The 16,144-nt window shown below is 45.2% G+C and overlaps 1 long non-coding RNA gene across 1 annotated transcript in view; it reads left to right on the top strand.

Annotated features, from left to right (window-relative positions):
• Nucleotides 1-16,144, top strand: part of LOC108503026 — a 161,675-nt gene that overhangs the window by 81,279 nt on the left and 64,252 nt on the right. Inside the window, exon 4 of the long non-coding RNA XR_001876698.1 lies at nucleotides 12,642-12,823. This is a non-coding gene — a long non-coding RNA (uncharacterized LOC108503026). The remainder of the gene's footprint in view (nucleotides 1-12,641; nucleotides 12,824-16,144) is intronic.

Genomic DNA, 16,144 nt, shown 5'->3' with positions numbered 1-16,144 from the left:
GATGAAGTTTTGCATATTTTCAGATAATAATTGAGGGAAACAGTGAAAATAATCTAAGATGCGCTGGTTTTGCTCCCAGCTCCGTCTTTCTCCCTCGTCCTCCAAATGGATAGTTGTCCTTCAAAAGGATATTTTAGGTGTTGCTGATAAGTGAATGATCCATTCTTAGCCTCCCACCTATCCTGACTAAAAATCTGTGTTTTACCGAGTGCTAGTGAGCGGGGAACACGAGGGCAAGGTCCATGTGTTCCAGGCCTGGCAGGAGCGCCGCGCTCCGTACGTGGCACAGCGGCGATCCCGGGGGAGCGGGCTGATCCCGGGGGAGCGGGCTGATCCCGGGGGAGCGGGCTGATCCCGGGGGAATGGGTCCACAGCCCAGGCAGGGGGGCTGCCATGGCATCCTTGCTGTCAGAGATGGCAAGTGGGGCGTCTGCCAAAAGTTTTTAAAATTAATTGCAGTTCTGTCGGGTGCACACTGCCAGGTTTGGATCAGGGTAAGAGAGATTTTATTATGGGTAAAGGAGAGGGAAAAGGGAGGAGGTGCAGAAGAGAAAGGGAAAGGGAATGGAGCTGGAGTTAGTACTTTCAGATACACTGTGGGTGCCGTCCCGGGTTCTTGTCTTCCTGGAATACAGTGAATAGATAGATCTGTAAGGCTGGGTTGTATTTTGTGTGGTGTGTGGGTACAGCACTGTCTTCTCCAAGTACGTGCCAAGTATCCATAAAAATTTTGTAGCAGCTAAGGAGAAATAAAAAGAGGAGTGAAAGGAATGCCTTATTATTATCCAGTTTTGTTTTGGAAAGGAAAAAAAATCTTTTTTTTAGGATGGGGTGTGTAATTCCCATCCACTCAGCACTTCAGCAGCTCCCCTGTGAGCAGGAGGGGTTCTGTGCTGCACTGGGCCTTTGCCCACATGTTCCTGTGGCACCGCACGTTCCGGTGGCACCACGGCCTCGGCAGGCCTTGGCTGGCGGGCTGTGCCGTGTGCGGGGCAGAGCAGGCCTGTGAGCTGGCACCTTCCCTCAGGAACGTGGAAACGCGCTCCTGTGAGGCGTTTTCCTCCAAACTGCACCGGTCGGCCACAGCTGGGAGCAGGTGCTGTGATCAGCCCTCCCTCCTCCCCCCGCACTGGCGGTGCTCGGGCAGGTCCAGGATGCACAACAAAGCCCCACTGCCAGACGGTTCTCATTTGGATTTATGGTGCCTGTACCTGTCCGGGGGGGGATAATTTAGAGATACGCTGGCGTGTCTTTGTTTCCCAAATCAGACGCAGGGTAGAGCGTGTCTCTTCGTGGCTCCATGGGTGTTGGCACAGCCTGCGTGCCCGAAAGCGCGTCTGATCTTCGCAGAGATGAGTGCTCGTGTGCGCGGGGCCTGCAACTAGCGAGACTCAGTGGTACAGCCAGGAGACAGAAAGTTGAAATCCCTGTAGCCAGCACAATAGACATTCCACAGCAGAGTGAGCCCAGTACGTGGAGAGTGGATGGGGAGATGTTTTCAAGTGCACACGCGCTTTTTGCGAGTCCTGAGCTTATCCCACTGTAAACTGTGGTGGCTGTGCAAATCTGGACTTGTTTGTGTGTTTGACCCCGTACCTGACCCACAACAGGCTGAATTCTGTCGGGTTTGAGGGGCTTTGGAGCAATCCTCCTCTACCAGATCCTCACTAACACAGTCCGTGTGCGCGTTGTGAAATCGCTGATGGATCTGGCCTGGAACTTCTCACTCGTGAGCAAACAAGCTCATCATTTCCTTAGGAATGGTGCAGAGATTTCTCCTCTGCACTCACATGGGATATTTTAAATCTCCAGTACCAGTAGGATTTCATTATATTTGACTTGTGTTCTCCAAAATAGTACATAATTCAACTCAGGATGCTTTCATTTGTAGATGGATATGTAGGAATAAAATGCCCAGGATCAGGCCCTTTGCAGCCTCTCTTTTAGAAATATATACCATCAAATATAAGATCTCCTCATTTTGAGTTGCCCTTTGTAAAACCTGTCTTTTTTCACAGATTAGTGTGACCATTTCTTTAGTAGTTGTATACTGTTTGCTCTTGCATACATTGGAAATTTGTTATTCTGTACCTCTGGAAACAAAGGATCTGATCCAAAGGCCTCTGAAGGTGACGGGGGTTTTCTACTGCCTTCAAATGGGATTTGGATTAAGCCTATGTACATAATAGTTTGCAGTGATGATCTGACTGCTATAGTGGTTTTCAGGGTCTTCCACAAAACTTTTCCAAACTCGTAAAAATTGTCCAGGCAGGATGCTCCAAAATACACATCTAAGCATGGATCAGGTTTTGTTGTTTTGCTTTAAGAAAAAAGCTGGGGGGGGGAGGGGAGGAGGCTGCAAAAAGCTTCATCTCAGTGGTGCTCCAAATGTGAGTTCTATGAATAAAAAAGAGGGAATGCTGGGTCAATATTTGGTGTGTAGCTGATGCATTACCTTATGCATTCTTTATTTAAATTAGGGGAGTCTTTTTGGAAGGAGTCTATAGATTTGAGATGGCAGTGTGCTGCCTATTTATTTTTACGCACGTAAGTTTAAATTAACCTCGACCATCATATCCTGTTATCTGCCAAGGAAAACATTTAGCTCCTGTCCAATTTCTCTGGAGTTTCAAAGTGATTTGCTCTTTTCAAACTTGTTAAAGCACAAATAGAAAAGTAAATTGCTTTGCATACCCGCAGAATATTTTGCAAAGGGGAAGGAAGAGGAGCGAAGGGAAAATGAATTTATTATTATAATAACCAATATACCTTTATCAAATATTAATTAAGTCATCATTTTCTACAGCCTTTGATTGATTGCATTTGAATTGCTGACTGATATTTTGCCACACTTCAAGTCTGAGGGACACTTAGCATGTTACCCATGTACTCGGATACCTGCACACGGATATGTTTGCTGTGGCATTCATTCAGCTCCTGAAGTTCTTTTGTCAATGTAAGCAGACATTTCCAGAAGGAGAAGGAAGCTTTAATTTTAATAATAAAAGAGTTCACGTGGTTTTATAATTACAGACGCAAATATTTTTAGAGTGCCAAATCAGAAAAAAATAGTTTTCTATTTGTTTTTTTTCTTTTTCTCTATTTTTTTCCTTGTTTTAGGTAATTTAAAAAATAGGAAAATATGCTGCAAACAGTTGATCTCAGGAGCTATAAAACAAGCAGCAGCACCTTCAGGTCTCCTTATTTTAATGCTGGGGGGCCAGGGGAGGCACTGAGTAGCTCAGGGAAATCCATGAGTGGTGTTGTGCTTCCCAGCCCTGTAGGCTGAGGTGCTGCCCCAGTGGAGGGGATTGCTCTGGCACGAGTGGCTTTGGGGGTCTGTGATGGTGGTGGTGTCCCTGCTAGGCCCTGCTCATGGTGTCCCTGCTCATGGTGTCCCTGCTGGGCCCTGCTCACAGTGACTGCTCGGGGGGGCTGCAGGGGAAAGGTGGGCCAGGAGGGGTTGCTCTGGGTGAGAGGGCACTCACGTAGGAGTCGTGAAGCAGCTGCAGATATTGCCAGTGTCTGGGATGGACAGTTGTTCCAGTTGAGGCCGTTCTGAGTTGGTGAACACAAGGCTTTGACGTGGACTTTTAAATGCACTGGCAGTCTTTTCAGAGCTGCTCTTGCTTTTCACTGGAATGCAGTGTGCAGAAGGGTAGGAAGGCTGTTTTGTTGCATCCAAGAGATTTTGATCACTGTATTTGTTTTGCCACCCATTCACAAAGAGCTCTGGTGTATTTACTTCTACATTTATATATACAACAAGTATTATTTTCAAAAGATTTTCTTCTTTGATAAATGATTTTTTTTTTATATTTATTTTCCCTCTGGTTGTACTTTTTTTTTTTTTTAAGGATAGTTCTCATGATACTTTTGTTACCTTTGGCAGATGAGATGTATTGTCTTATTTGTCTATAGGAAACAAAACAGTATATCCAGTCCTGAGTTGGTGGAAAGTCTCCCACAGATATCAGAGAGTGTTTGATTGTGCTCTCAAACCAAAGTATCGGTAATTTAAAATCCTGATGCAGGAAGCTGAGCTCGAATGGCTCTTAAAGTGCATTTAGAGAACACTACATTATGCCCGACCTTCAGGCTTGGGCAGTGAGCTTCTGTACCTTCTTGCTATGTCCAGGCTAACCCAAGGAGGGTCAGAGGCCTGGTTTTAAGGGACACAGCATCAGAATTCTTCCTTCTCCAGCGTCCACTTAGGAATTGCATGGGGCACAGAAGGATTCGATCACATTATGCCAAAATGGATGGAAACTCTGTTGCAGGCCCAAAGGCCTTGCACATACAAATTTTGCTGCAGGGGTTCATCATAGGGTTTAGTTTTGGTTTTAATGCAGTGTGAAATATAGGGTTCTTTTGATTGCTTAGTTATTATGGGAATAAATAATTAACATTTTAAAGTCTATTTTTATTAGTAACCATTTTCTAAAAACAGTTTTCCTACTCAGTCTGTTGTGAAGATAGTTACTAGTTTTTAATTGAAGGTTATACATTTCTCATTCTATAATTATTATAGAAGGAGGAATTAACATGATCACATGGAAATTTTTTTTCTTAAATGGAGATTTACATTGATGGATTGAAGGTTTAAGGTGCAGATTTACATTTAAATTACATATTACATGACATTTACATTTTAAATTATACTAAACCAATTATTTCTACTGTCTTCTTGGTGTCTTCTGAATGTTCCTATAAAATTATTTCATTTACAGTATAACCCACTGTACTGTATATATATATATGTTTCACATATGAGATCTGAGTATTTTTTGTATGGGTACACTCCTATTTGGTGTAAATAGAAGTGCAGTTGAATATATAATATTCACATGTAGATGTTTAAGATGCTGTTTAGCACTTTACTTAGAGTAGCAATTATTTTCTTCTCTGTAACAGAAATTGCTTTTGGAGGTGGTATTTAACAGGATAAAAATGGTATCCATCAGGTGCTTGTATTTTTTTTCCCCAAAATGCTTTCAGGAATCAAAACTTAACCGTGTTGCTTAAGGGAAGCAGCCAAGGAATAGCACCTGGGAACAGGGTGGCCCAGAGTCCCGAGAAGGAGAGGGCAGATCTGGAGAGAGACAGCTGGAGGGTGTTTGTAGTGCTGTGAAGAGCAGGCCGTGGCAGGGAGGAGCGAGCCCAGCAGAGCCGAGCTCTGGGAGGACGGAGCTCCAGCTCTGCCTGGGGAGGGTCCTGCACGGCCCTGTGCCCGCACGGCCCTGCTGGGGACGTTCCTGCTGGGGACGTTCCTGCTGGGGACGTTCCTGCTGGGGACGTTCCTGCTGGGGACGTTCCTGCCACACCGGGGGCCACATCCGGCAATCGGCTTTACCAGCTTCCAAGGAACTTGGGGTATGAGGATAATTCTCTTCCCAAAATAGATTTCTTTACACCGTCAGTTGGTTACGGCTGTTTTGCACCCATATAAGGTTCAGGGCTGGACACAGTAGCACTAAAATTCCATTATTGTGGAAATAACTGCTGCAAGCCTTTTACCTTCCGATGCCTGCCAAGTGGAGTGGGCAGAAGGGCCCACGCACGCCTGCTGGGGGGTTGGACTTCACCTGGAGAAGGGGATGAGGGTGCCTGTATCCAGTCCCTGGGGTTTGTAACTGTTCTTGTCATCGGCCTGTTCCTCCCGAGATACAACTTAACCTAAAATGCTGCAATGAAGAGCAATTAGGGTCAGCAGGAAGTGCTAAAAAGCTCTCCTGAAATTAATTGGTGAAAAACCAGGCCTACGCCTTTGCTATGTGTATTAGTTCTAAGGCTGCAAATAGGGGAAGAACAAATAGAAGAGTCTCACAGTTCAATTAATATCAAGAGATCAAGCTTGACAGTGAAAAATCACTTTACCAGTGCACTTGCAGACTCTATTCCAGCTCTGTACGAGCATTTCTGCAGAGCACTCAGGACGAAAAGGTTTCTCCAGGTGACCAGTGGCTGTCTGGTGGGTATTGCTCCTAACAGCAATCAATGAAAGTAAAGCCATTCTTCATGGAGTGTAGATGAGCAGTGCAAGGCCTACATGGAGCTTAAGTCCCACTCAAACCACTTCAGACAGCCTCCAGCTTTTTTCTGGCCCTCGTGTACCATGAGCCACTGGGAGAAATAATGGGTACAAAGAGTAATTTCTGTTGTGCCATCAGAATCAATGGGGTTAACACTTTTGGGACTGCAGATTATTTTGATTGGAGAGTTTTTCTAGTAATTCTTCTATCCTTTAATGTAATATCCTTTAAGTTGTAAAATACGCATCTAGACATACTGCTGTCCAGAAATTAGGCTTGGTGAAGCATTTGTACATAGGAGTTGTGGTGCCCTTGTCTGGAAAAGTGAGTGAGAAGTCGGGATTCTTTTACACTCAGCTTTGGGTGTAATAGTAAGAACCTTTTCAGGTTCCTTCCTCCTTCGGTGCCTCAGCACCTCCCCTTGTAAGTTGGAGGTAACTCTGGTTCTGAATCTCCCCCCCGAGATTCCTTCTGTGAGCGATGGCTGTATGAATAGAGTGTGCACAGCAGAGAACACCGAGCTGGGAGGGGAGCTGTGGGCTGCTCTGCCGTGCAGTGCCTGCAGAGCTGCAGGGGTTTGACACCACTTTGCACAGGGGCCACCTCACAGTCCAGCTCTGGGCTGCAGCTGCTGTTCTAGTCCTTGCCTGCCTTTGAACAGAGACCTTCACTCTGCAGGAGGTGACTCCTTGTCTCCCAAAATTTGGTAGTATTCTTTCCCTAAGTGGAAAGGTTATGTGCTCTCTCTCTTACCTGCCGTGAGGTTTCCTCCATCACCACCATCTTGTGAATTTTATGCGTTCATAAGTAATTGGAGAGATTGGAACACACTCAGCATCTGCATGAATATACCCCAAATCAGAGTCCAAGTCTGATCAGAACAGCTGAAGAGAAAGATACTGTGAAATTGCCTGGTCTGTTGTCCTCCCAGTTTAAGACAGTGCTGTGCAAGTAATTAAAATCCAGTATGTTGATAGCATCTTAAGATTTTTTGGAGGAATTAGTTAGATCATTGACTAAAAAAAAAGCAAAACCAACCCCGCCCCTTTAGTGAATACTAAACAATGACCATGAAAACTAAAACTTACAAATCATAACATTTTATGTGCTCCCTGCAGAATAGAAAGCTGGGCAGGAAATTTTAAAAATAAAGGCAGAAGCATATTTTAAATCTTTTGTTTGCTGGCTCTTTTTTTTTTTTTCTCTGACAATTCCATTCTTTTTACCTTACTTCTTACCTGAATGTAGTTGAGTTTAGGATTGGTTTCGTTTGTCCTAGGAGCCAGGCAGTGGGCTCAGGTGAGCAGGTGTCTCAGTCACCCTGTGCACAGTGTTCCTTCTCCTGGGTGCCCCAGACACACACGTGGTGTGCAGCGTCGGGCTGAGCACGTGGAACCACACTGATATCACCACGTGGGCACTTCAGCAGGCCAGTGTGCTTAAGGAATATTGGAAATGCTGTTTGGCTTTAGTTTTCCTTACCTTTTTAATAAGTGTGCCTGTGACAATCAAATCCTGCAGATGCTTATGCATAGAACTGACTTTTGCACTCACTGGTAGTCACAGACTGTGTTGCTTCCATATCCTTTCCCCCTCCTACCACTGCATCCCCTCTCCCCACGTCCGCAGCTGCTCGGGACTGTGTGGGAAACCAGTGCTTCCAGCCAAAAGTGGAAATACAGGACTCCTGCAGACAGTTTTCTGAAATGTTTCCTGGTAATCCTCTGCTCAGTTTGGCAGCTTTTTAGCCTGATTATTAACGGTTCTGACAATCTTGGGGTGAGTGCTGCGGGGCCTGAGTCAGTTCTGGTGCCTGCGTTTCCTTCAGCGTCTCCAGCTGGCTCAGGAGTGCTTTCGGGGATCGGGGTCCTGGAATCCCACTTCCAGGCCCAGCTGCGTGTGGATGTCCGGAGCACCAACAGGGATGTAAGCTGGCCGGGGCAGGCAGTTCCTCTCCCGTGTGCAGTATAGGCTGAGGTCAGTCGGGAGAAGTGAATGTGATAAACCTGAGCAGAAAAATTGAAGGTTCAGCTGCTGCAGCTCAGACTGGGGAGCTGGGCAGGGTTTGTGGCTATCTGCATGAAGTGAGGGCTCCAGTTCTTTCATGCTGTTTGCACAAGACTTCCAAACTTCTGTGTCTGATTTTTGGGTTTTCCCCACTTTTTCTTTCCTTACTCTGTAGGTCAGTTCACATCCAGTCTTTCCCAAATTCCTGGTGGGCAGCGCTGTGGTTGCAGGCGTTGTTTTGCTGTGTAGTCAGAACCTGCTTTTGGCCGATGGGCAGGTGGGAGGAAGCTGGACTGAGTTCCCCTGTCCCCTCGGGAAAGGGCTGCTCAAGAGGATGAGCAGGTTCCTGGAGCTCCTTGTGCCACAGCCGGACTGACATGGTCTCGGTGCACTTTTTGAGAAACAGAGGTGTTGATTGCTCCAGGAGATCATTGTCAGAGAGAATGAGAGTTGCAAGTACATGAGAAATCTCCATTAGGAGGAAAATCAATAGTAAAACAATGTTTCAATCTATAGTCTCAGTAAGTCATTTAATTTTTAAATCTAACTCTGCTCAGAGGTGAAAACTTTTCCATTTGTGTTTTATTGAATCATGGTATTTGAGTAGTAAGTCAGTGTTGGGAAGTTTTTTGTTTTGTTTTTGTAGGAAGCCCTTCCAGTAACTCCCCAAACTCCTCACAGCTGTTTTCTTTTTAAAAAACAGCTTATTTTTTAAAAATGGAAATTTTTACAAGGTACATTTTAATTTTACGTTGCAGTCAGTAAAAGGTTCCTCTTAAACGTGGAATATATAAATTTCAGATTGTGTTTTAACTGGAAGCCAATTTTTATTTTGAGCATATATTTTATGAACAAGTTACTATTATCACTTGTTCTTACTGTAGATGTACTGCCGCAAATAATGCAGTGACTTGTACCTCTGTAGGATTTTTACAAAGACTGACACCATGAGGCATTAAACCTCTCCCTAAAGATATGAAAAAATTGAAACGACATAAAAAAATCTTCACTGAGAAACAGAGACAGAGGAAAAAAATAAAGACAGCTGGGTGAAACATGTTTCCGTTGGTTTGCGAGTTCATATTTTATTTTGTCTAGCAATCAAGATGCATTTTTTCTTTTTAGAAAATAAAAATACATCATTTTGACTTCCAGTTTGAAAAAACAGAAGCCCTACATTTACATATTCCACACAGTTTCATTTTGCACTCCTCTTTCAATTTTTGCGTTTGTATGTCATATTTGAAATTTAAATTTTGATGTTGGAATCCACCGCTTTTGTGATTTTCTGTTTCGAAAGGAGAAGAACAGTGATTTCATTTCAGCTGGGTCAGGCAGCAGCCGTGACTCCGTGGCTGCTCCTGGAGGGGGAAGGTGGCTCCTGGAGCGGCAGCGTGGGACCCCAGCTGTGTGTGCCTGTGCCAGCCCCACGTGGAGCTGGGCAGGGCAGAGGGCTGTGTGCCCTGCCTGCTGTGGGGCCCAGGGATGGCCCTGGAGTCCCTGTACCAGCCCCACGTGGAGCTGGGCAGGGCAGAGGGCTGTGTGCCCTGCCTGCTGTGGGGCCCAGGGATGGCCCTGGAGTCCCTGTGCCAGCCCCACGTGGAGCTGGGCAGGGCAGAGGGCTGTGTGCCCTGCCTGCTGTGGGGCCCAGGGATGGCCCTGGAGTCCCTGTGCCAGCCCCACGTGGAGCTGGGCAGGGCAGAGGGCTGTGTGCCCTGCCTGCTGTGGGGCCCAGGGATGGCCCTGGAGTCCCTGTGCCAGCCCCACGTGGAGCTGGGCAGGGCAGAGGGCTGTGTGCCCTGCCTGCTGGACTGGCCTGTGCTGTGGGTGCCAGGGATGGCCGTGTAGTTCCTGTGGCAGCCCTCTGTGGAGCTGGGCAGCCGGGCAGGCTCTGGCTGTGGCACGGGGACAGGCTGTGTGCCCTGCCTGCTGGGCTGGCCTGTCCTGTGGGTGCGGGGTTGGCCGTGGGGTTCCCTCCATCTCAGGGTACCTTCAGCTAATTTGGCTCGTCTGTGGCCCAGTCTTTTCTAAAGAGCCCAAGCTTTAGATGAAAATGCAGACAGAAAGGAACTGCAGTAAAAGTAGTTGTACTTCTAGTTCATCCTATGATTAATAGCAAGACTTGCTTAGAAGTTAGTCTTTGATTTCCTCTGTTTAATTGTAGCCCTAAGTGAAATGGGTTTTTGATTTATAGAAAATGCAAAATTGGGTACAGAAAGTTTTAAATTACAGTAATAGTAAAAAATTTCCCACAATACTCATCCCATATTGTTTCAATTCAAAAGAGCTAAGGCTTGATTTGTGTGGGAAAGAATCCATAGCAGCCAAGTTCCACATTTGAAACTGGGGAGAGGGGAGGATCAATTACCCTCTTTTGAGGATATAAAAATATGCCTGAACTTCACTATGTAATACTTTTATCATATATTCCCTCTCTGGAAGGTTGCATGATGATTAATTAATTTAGAATAGCTGTTTTCTTGCATGAGTACCATGAAAAAGCAAGCTAGGAAGTTTGTGTTAGAATATACAAGAACGTTGGTTTTAAAAGCAGAAGCTTTAGGAACAGTGATGGCTCATAATCATGATGGAAAACTAATCTATTTTTTTATAATTACTTGCATTATGCAGAACGGTTGAGTATACTGTGAGAGTTTTAAAAGTCATAGTGCAATAACTGCAGTAGCTTTAATAATGGCAGTTTAATTCCTAAACTGCTCTTTGGAAGTCCTGCACGGCTGATCTCACTTTTGCTGCATCGTATTTATGTTGACTTTTTCTTTCATTAGACCACAATGTCTGTGTATGTTTACAGCAGTAATCCAAAATGTTGACATTCTGGATAGTTAAAATATATTCAGTATCATTGAAGCTATTCTGGGGGAAGTGGCTTTGCTTTAACAGGGTGAGACCAAATACTGCTTTGTTTACAGGGGTAAATGCTGAAAAACACTAATCTGACCTATGAGGGTTTGCATGTGTGTTCCTGAGAATAGAGTTTGAGCCTTTTGTATTTGCTGGTTTGTGTACCAAAATACAGTTAAAAATTGTTTTGAAAATAATATTGAAAATAATATTGCAGTTGTTATTCTGGTGGCCAACATGATTTTTTTTAAAATTCTGCTTCACAGTCTCTTCTAAGATACAGTTTTTATTTGGAACACACTGAATTTACAGTTTTAATATAAAATGCTGCTTCTATTCTATTTAATTTGGCATGACCAAATGTAAAATCTAACCATAATGCACAGTATTGATCCATTAATAAGCATTTTTAAATTGTACTTCATGTCTTGGATAATTTATTGTAGTAGGATTTTAAAGTCAGGTAAGCTCTGCATTTGTGCTATAGCCTGACAGTTTAATCAAGATACAAATTTAGAAACAAATCAGCACTGTCTTTTATATAGTTCCTCTAAATCCATGGTAATTGGTAGCAGACCTCGGTAACAGGGAAGGATCGCAGTTCCATGCTACCAGTACCAGTGGGTGTTGCTCCACAGCTGCATCATATAAGAAGAGAAGATGCAAGAGAAATTAAAGGATCCCCACATGCATTTTTCTGTAATGTACCTTTTGCAGAGTCCGAGGCTGATGGAAAATTCCCTTGAATCCAGTGTGTTAGAGGGCTGTAAATAGTGCCATATGTTCTGCACACTTTAACTCCTACCTTTGGAGAGCATGGGGCGCTTCTTGAGTCAGCTTTCTTTACTTTGTAGTTTTGAAACATTTAAAAAACCCTAAAAGCTTGAATTTCAGCAGCTCAGGGAGGGGAGAATCCAAGTGCTGCTGGTGTGTTCCCTGGCTGCCCTGGGCTCCCTGCAGAGGCCTGTTGCGGGGGGCTCAGCCGTGCCAGGATGTCCCGCGCGGCGCTGGCTCGGCACAGGTTGGTCCCTGCACACCCGGGAGCGGATCCGAGCTATAGGCTGAGCTTGTGTGCTCTGGCAGCACAGATGGAGTGTGCTGTCATTAGGACTGTTTGTTGCCTGTTGGAACACACAGCATATTTCTACCGTGGCATCAACAGTTTCTAAGAACTGAGGTTAAAATAAACAGGTTGCAGTTGGATACAGGAACAGTCTGGGAAACAACTTAAAATTCCCTGCTTAGGCATTATGTTATTCCTAGACCCGTGGGTCAAAAGGCAGGGCTTTCAGCAAAGGCTCATCTAGATTTCTGCTGGTGAGTGCAGATCCTCATGGAGTTGCAGGGGTACGCTCCATAAGTTTTCTAGAGAGACTGGTGCGTGTACGCAGAAATGACCTTAATTTAAATAAAGAAGCAAATTTAAGCACAATAATTCCACACTGTTTCTCTTAGACTTTGTAGTACTTGAGCCAAGTGGAAGCGATGTCCTGGTGCCCATTTGAAAAGGGCATATTTCAGTTAGAACTCAGGCTCCGCTGCAGGTGTGGGTGGCACTGAAGGCGACAGGGCTCTGCGCAGGACTGACAGCCTCTGGCAAACCTTCTGGAAGTGGTTGGAATTGCTACTGCCCCAGCCTCCCCACTCCAGCCTGTTCCTGGGCACTGGGGCTTCCTCAGCAGAGCCTGTGAGGGGGGCTTGTGCCCAGACCTGAGCTGCTTCATGTCCCCCCCACAGGTCCAGCTGGAGCCCTTGGAAGCGCGTCACTCCCTGCGGAGCTGCTGCGGCGTTCCCGAGGCCTGTGCCTGCGGATCCAGCGTGGAGAGCCCCATCTCCAGCAGCCAGGTGGAGCAGACACCCAGGGAAAAGGGACTTCGGTGTGGGACAGAGCTCAAATGTCAGTGCCCCTTCTGCCATGGGTAAGTATTTACCAAATCAGCCCATACATAGACTCAGATTCCAGGCGATTCCTGACCCCAGGGAGATGAGTGGAGTTTTAGCCAGGGATATCAGCGAAAGCAGGGTTTAATTTGTAGTGTTTAAAAAAACAGCAAACTTTTACTTAACAGAACAAATACTTGGGATGATTTTGGCTTGAGAGAGCTGTAAGTAGATTTGTTTCCTGACAGAATCAGCAACAGTCACTTGGAAAGGTTTACTCATATTTACCTGGTCACAGTTGGTTTACAGCCATTGGAACTCTCTCCCGCTTGTTGGGCTGCAAACACACAAAGGCATAGCAAGCTGCTAGATGTTAGAGAATATTCTCATGGGTTTACTTAGAAAATGTTCTCATGGGGTTTTGTTGGGGTTTTTTTGGTGGGAGGATTAAATGTAATTCTAGTTTCAGTGGTTAAAATTAAAAAACAAGGTTATTTTTTCCTTTTCAGAAATGAAACGTTATTGAGCTGCATGGCATGCATAACAGTAAATAGTTAATACAGATATGAGCAGTGAAGTAGGGAAAAGAGGTGTCAAGAGAATTAAGAAAATTTAGAAGACTAATATGGAAAGATGTGTTTAATTCTTTTAAGAGTGAAAAAGACAACCTTCCCGTATTCTTTGTTGCTTCCAGTTTGCTGCTGTTGCCATTCTTGCTTCCCATGTCGTGAGGAGTTCAGTGGTCTGCATTAGAACCAGAGTAGTAATATTATAATCCCTTCCTTTCCATATGCTCCTTCCACCACAGTGACAGGGAAACAGCACTCCTAGAAAACTCTTTTTACTGTCTGATCTTACTGTCTCCACCAGGTTTTCTTGGCTCTTGCTATGCCCCTACACGCAGTCTGTGTGTAACCACGTGCCTTTCCATCCTTGGCCCTGGGAGGGCTGGTGCAGCCTCCTTCCCCCTGCCCCAGCACCTCTGCCCTGCTCGCAGGCAGCTGCTGAGGCTCCAGCTCCTTGTGCCTGTGCCCGAGCTGGGAACACTCTCCTCCCCCTGCCTTGAGTTGGCTCTCGGCACCCGCCGCAGATGGTCTGTACCTCATACATAATAAAGATTTTTTTTTCTTCTGAGGAGGGTTTCTGTGAATGTGAGAGGCAGACAGTCTGGCAAGCTTAGACCTGTGTTTTTATATTTTTTTCTAAGTGAGCCTTGAGGGATGTGTCTGCCATAGTTTAGAACCCCTTAATAGCTAATGGAGCTCAGTAGTGTTTTGGTGCCAGAAGTAGGAACCTGATTTGTCCACTTGATGTTTTCTTAGAGGAATTACATACATAGGCAAAATGAAGTTAGGGCCCAGCTGGACAAGACAAAGAAATTAAGCAGAGGCGTTCCAGGAATTAAAGTGGTTGCTTTAGGAAGGTGGTCTTCTACTAAAGGTATGATAGGTTTGTGCTAGCTGTGTTTGGGACTTGCTTTGGGGTAGGCTGTTAGAGGTGTGTATTTCTTACTAGTCCTAGTAAATGTTTTCCAATGAGTTCACTCTGCACTGCTTTTAGACTTGAGTAATAAATTCTGGGTACCAAAATGTCCCCAGGACCTCATGTAAGAGCCAGATGAGCATTTTCAAATGTCAGATGGTTTGGGTTCTAGGTAGCTCAACACTTTCTAGTTCCTTTGTGTGGTGCTGTGTTGGTAGGGTCACACTCAGCACTCCAGGAGCCATAAAAACAGGCCCATGTGGAGAGTTCTGCTTCATGGACCAGGCTTTGATTTTCTGTGCTGTGTTGAAGCTGCTTGCCTGCACAGGGCTGTTCTTGATCTCTGCAGTATGCTTTGGGAGCTGAAAATGTACAACATATGCAGGAAGAAAATAGTGGAAATACACTTATACCAGCACTTTTAGCAGCTGATTTGACCCCCATGAGAAAGGATATGTCAAGGTCAGATATGGGGTTGTGTGTTTTAAAAGATAAGAGGAAAAACGTTCTGAACGAAGTTAGATTTTGTTCATGATGAGGAAGAGTTTTTTCCAGGTATTTCACTCTGTTTTTCATGTTAGTGCAGTCCAAAACTGACTTGTGGACTGTGCAGTATTTGCTAAAGTACTTTGAGATTTAAGTGTCTGAAACTGCCAGCTCCTATAAGAAAAAAACCCCACTGGTGTCAGATAAGACACTTTCCCAGGGCCTGAAGGGTGTCAGAGTAAGGGGCTCGAAGGAGTGAGCAGAGGAAATAAAATATTTTGAGAAGAGACAAGCTCCAGAGAAGATGTTACTTAGACAGCAGTGGTCAGCAGCACAGGATGGTCATAGACTCATCCTCCAGGCTGGAAGGGGCCTCAGGAGGCATCTCGTGCAGCCTCCTGCTCAAAGCAGGGTCGGCCCTGGGATCAGACCAGGCTGCTCAAGGCTTCATCCAGTTGGATCATGAAAGCCTCGAAGCGTGGAGACTGCATATCCTGCCTATGCAGCCCCTTCCATTGCTTGACTGACTTTTTGAGCTGCTAGGATACGTTTTAAGCATAGAACACGAGGATTAGAGATATACTTAGTCTTAAAAATTGTTAAGTGTCATGTAATTGCATAACTGTAGAAACTGAGGCTTTAAGAACAATACTGAATATCATGAAATTTGTGATTTGATTTTAAAATTAAGCAACATCTATAAGATCAAGAGTCTGCTGCTTTTGTAAAGCAAATGTTCATCTAAGAAGGGTTTTTTCAAATAGTGAACCATATCTGTAAAGTTCTGAAATGATAGCTGCTATTATGTGCTCCTCTGCTTGGCACAGTAATTAAAGTATACATTAGTGCTCTGAGACACGTGTTTAGAAGTATGGATTGAAATTAATCACCCTGCCACTATAGAAATTGCTTGCTGAGTCCAACAGCATATGTGTTGCTATAGACAGTTGGTGTTCATGTATTCTGCATGGGTACCGTTAAATCTAATAGTTCATATAAAAAATATAAAAAGACATTTAATTGTATTAAAGATATGTAGGGGTTATTTACATATTGAACTGGTCTGGGACAGGTGTTTTTAAAGGTAAATCTTGCACTGTAACAACCACTAAGGATTAAATTGTCAAGCTACTCATACTGCTCAAGGGGTCATTGAGGTGTCTGCAGGCATCTGTGTGAGCGGGGCAGCAGGAACTCCTGCCTCTGCAGGGGGGGTCACCCCAACCAGGTTTGCACATCCACACTGCCTGTGGGGGGAGACCCTGGGGAGCGCCGGGCACAGCCCTCAGCGCTGCAGGGTGGATTTGTATTGGGGGGGTGAGTCCCTGGGGAGCGCCGGGCACAGCCCTCAGCGCTGCAGGGTGGGTTTGTGCCGGGCTGAGCTCCCGGGG

Source organism: Lepidothrix coronata, unplaced genomic scaffold, assembly GCF_001604755.1.
Source record: "Lepidothrix coronata isolate B3197 unplaced genomic scaffold, Lepidothrix_coronata-1.0 Scaffold129, whole genome shotgun sequence".
Taxonomy (NCBI): domain Eukaryota; kingdom Metazoa; phylum Chordata; class Aves; order Passeriformes; family Pipridae; genus Lepidothrix; species Lepidothrix coronata.
The sequence above is the reverse complement of the archived record's forward strand: the minus strand, read 5'-3'. Positions and strand labels throughout refer to the sequence as shown.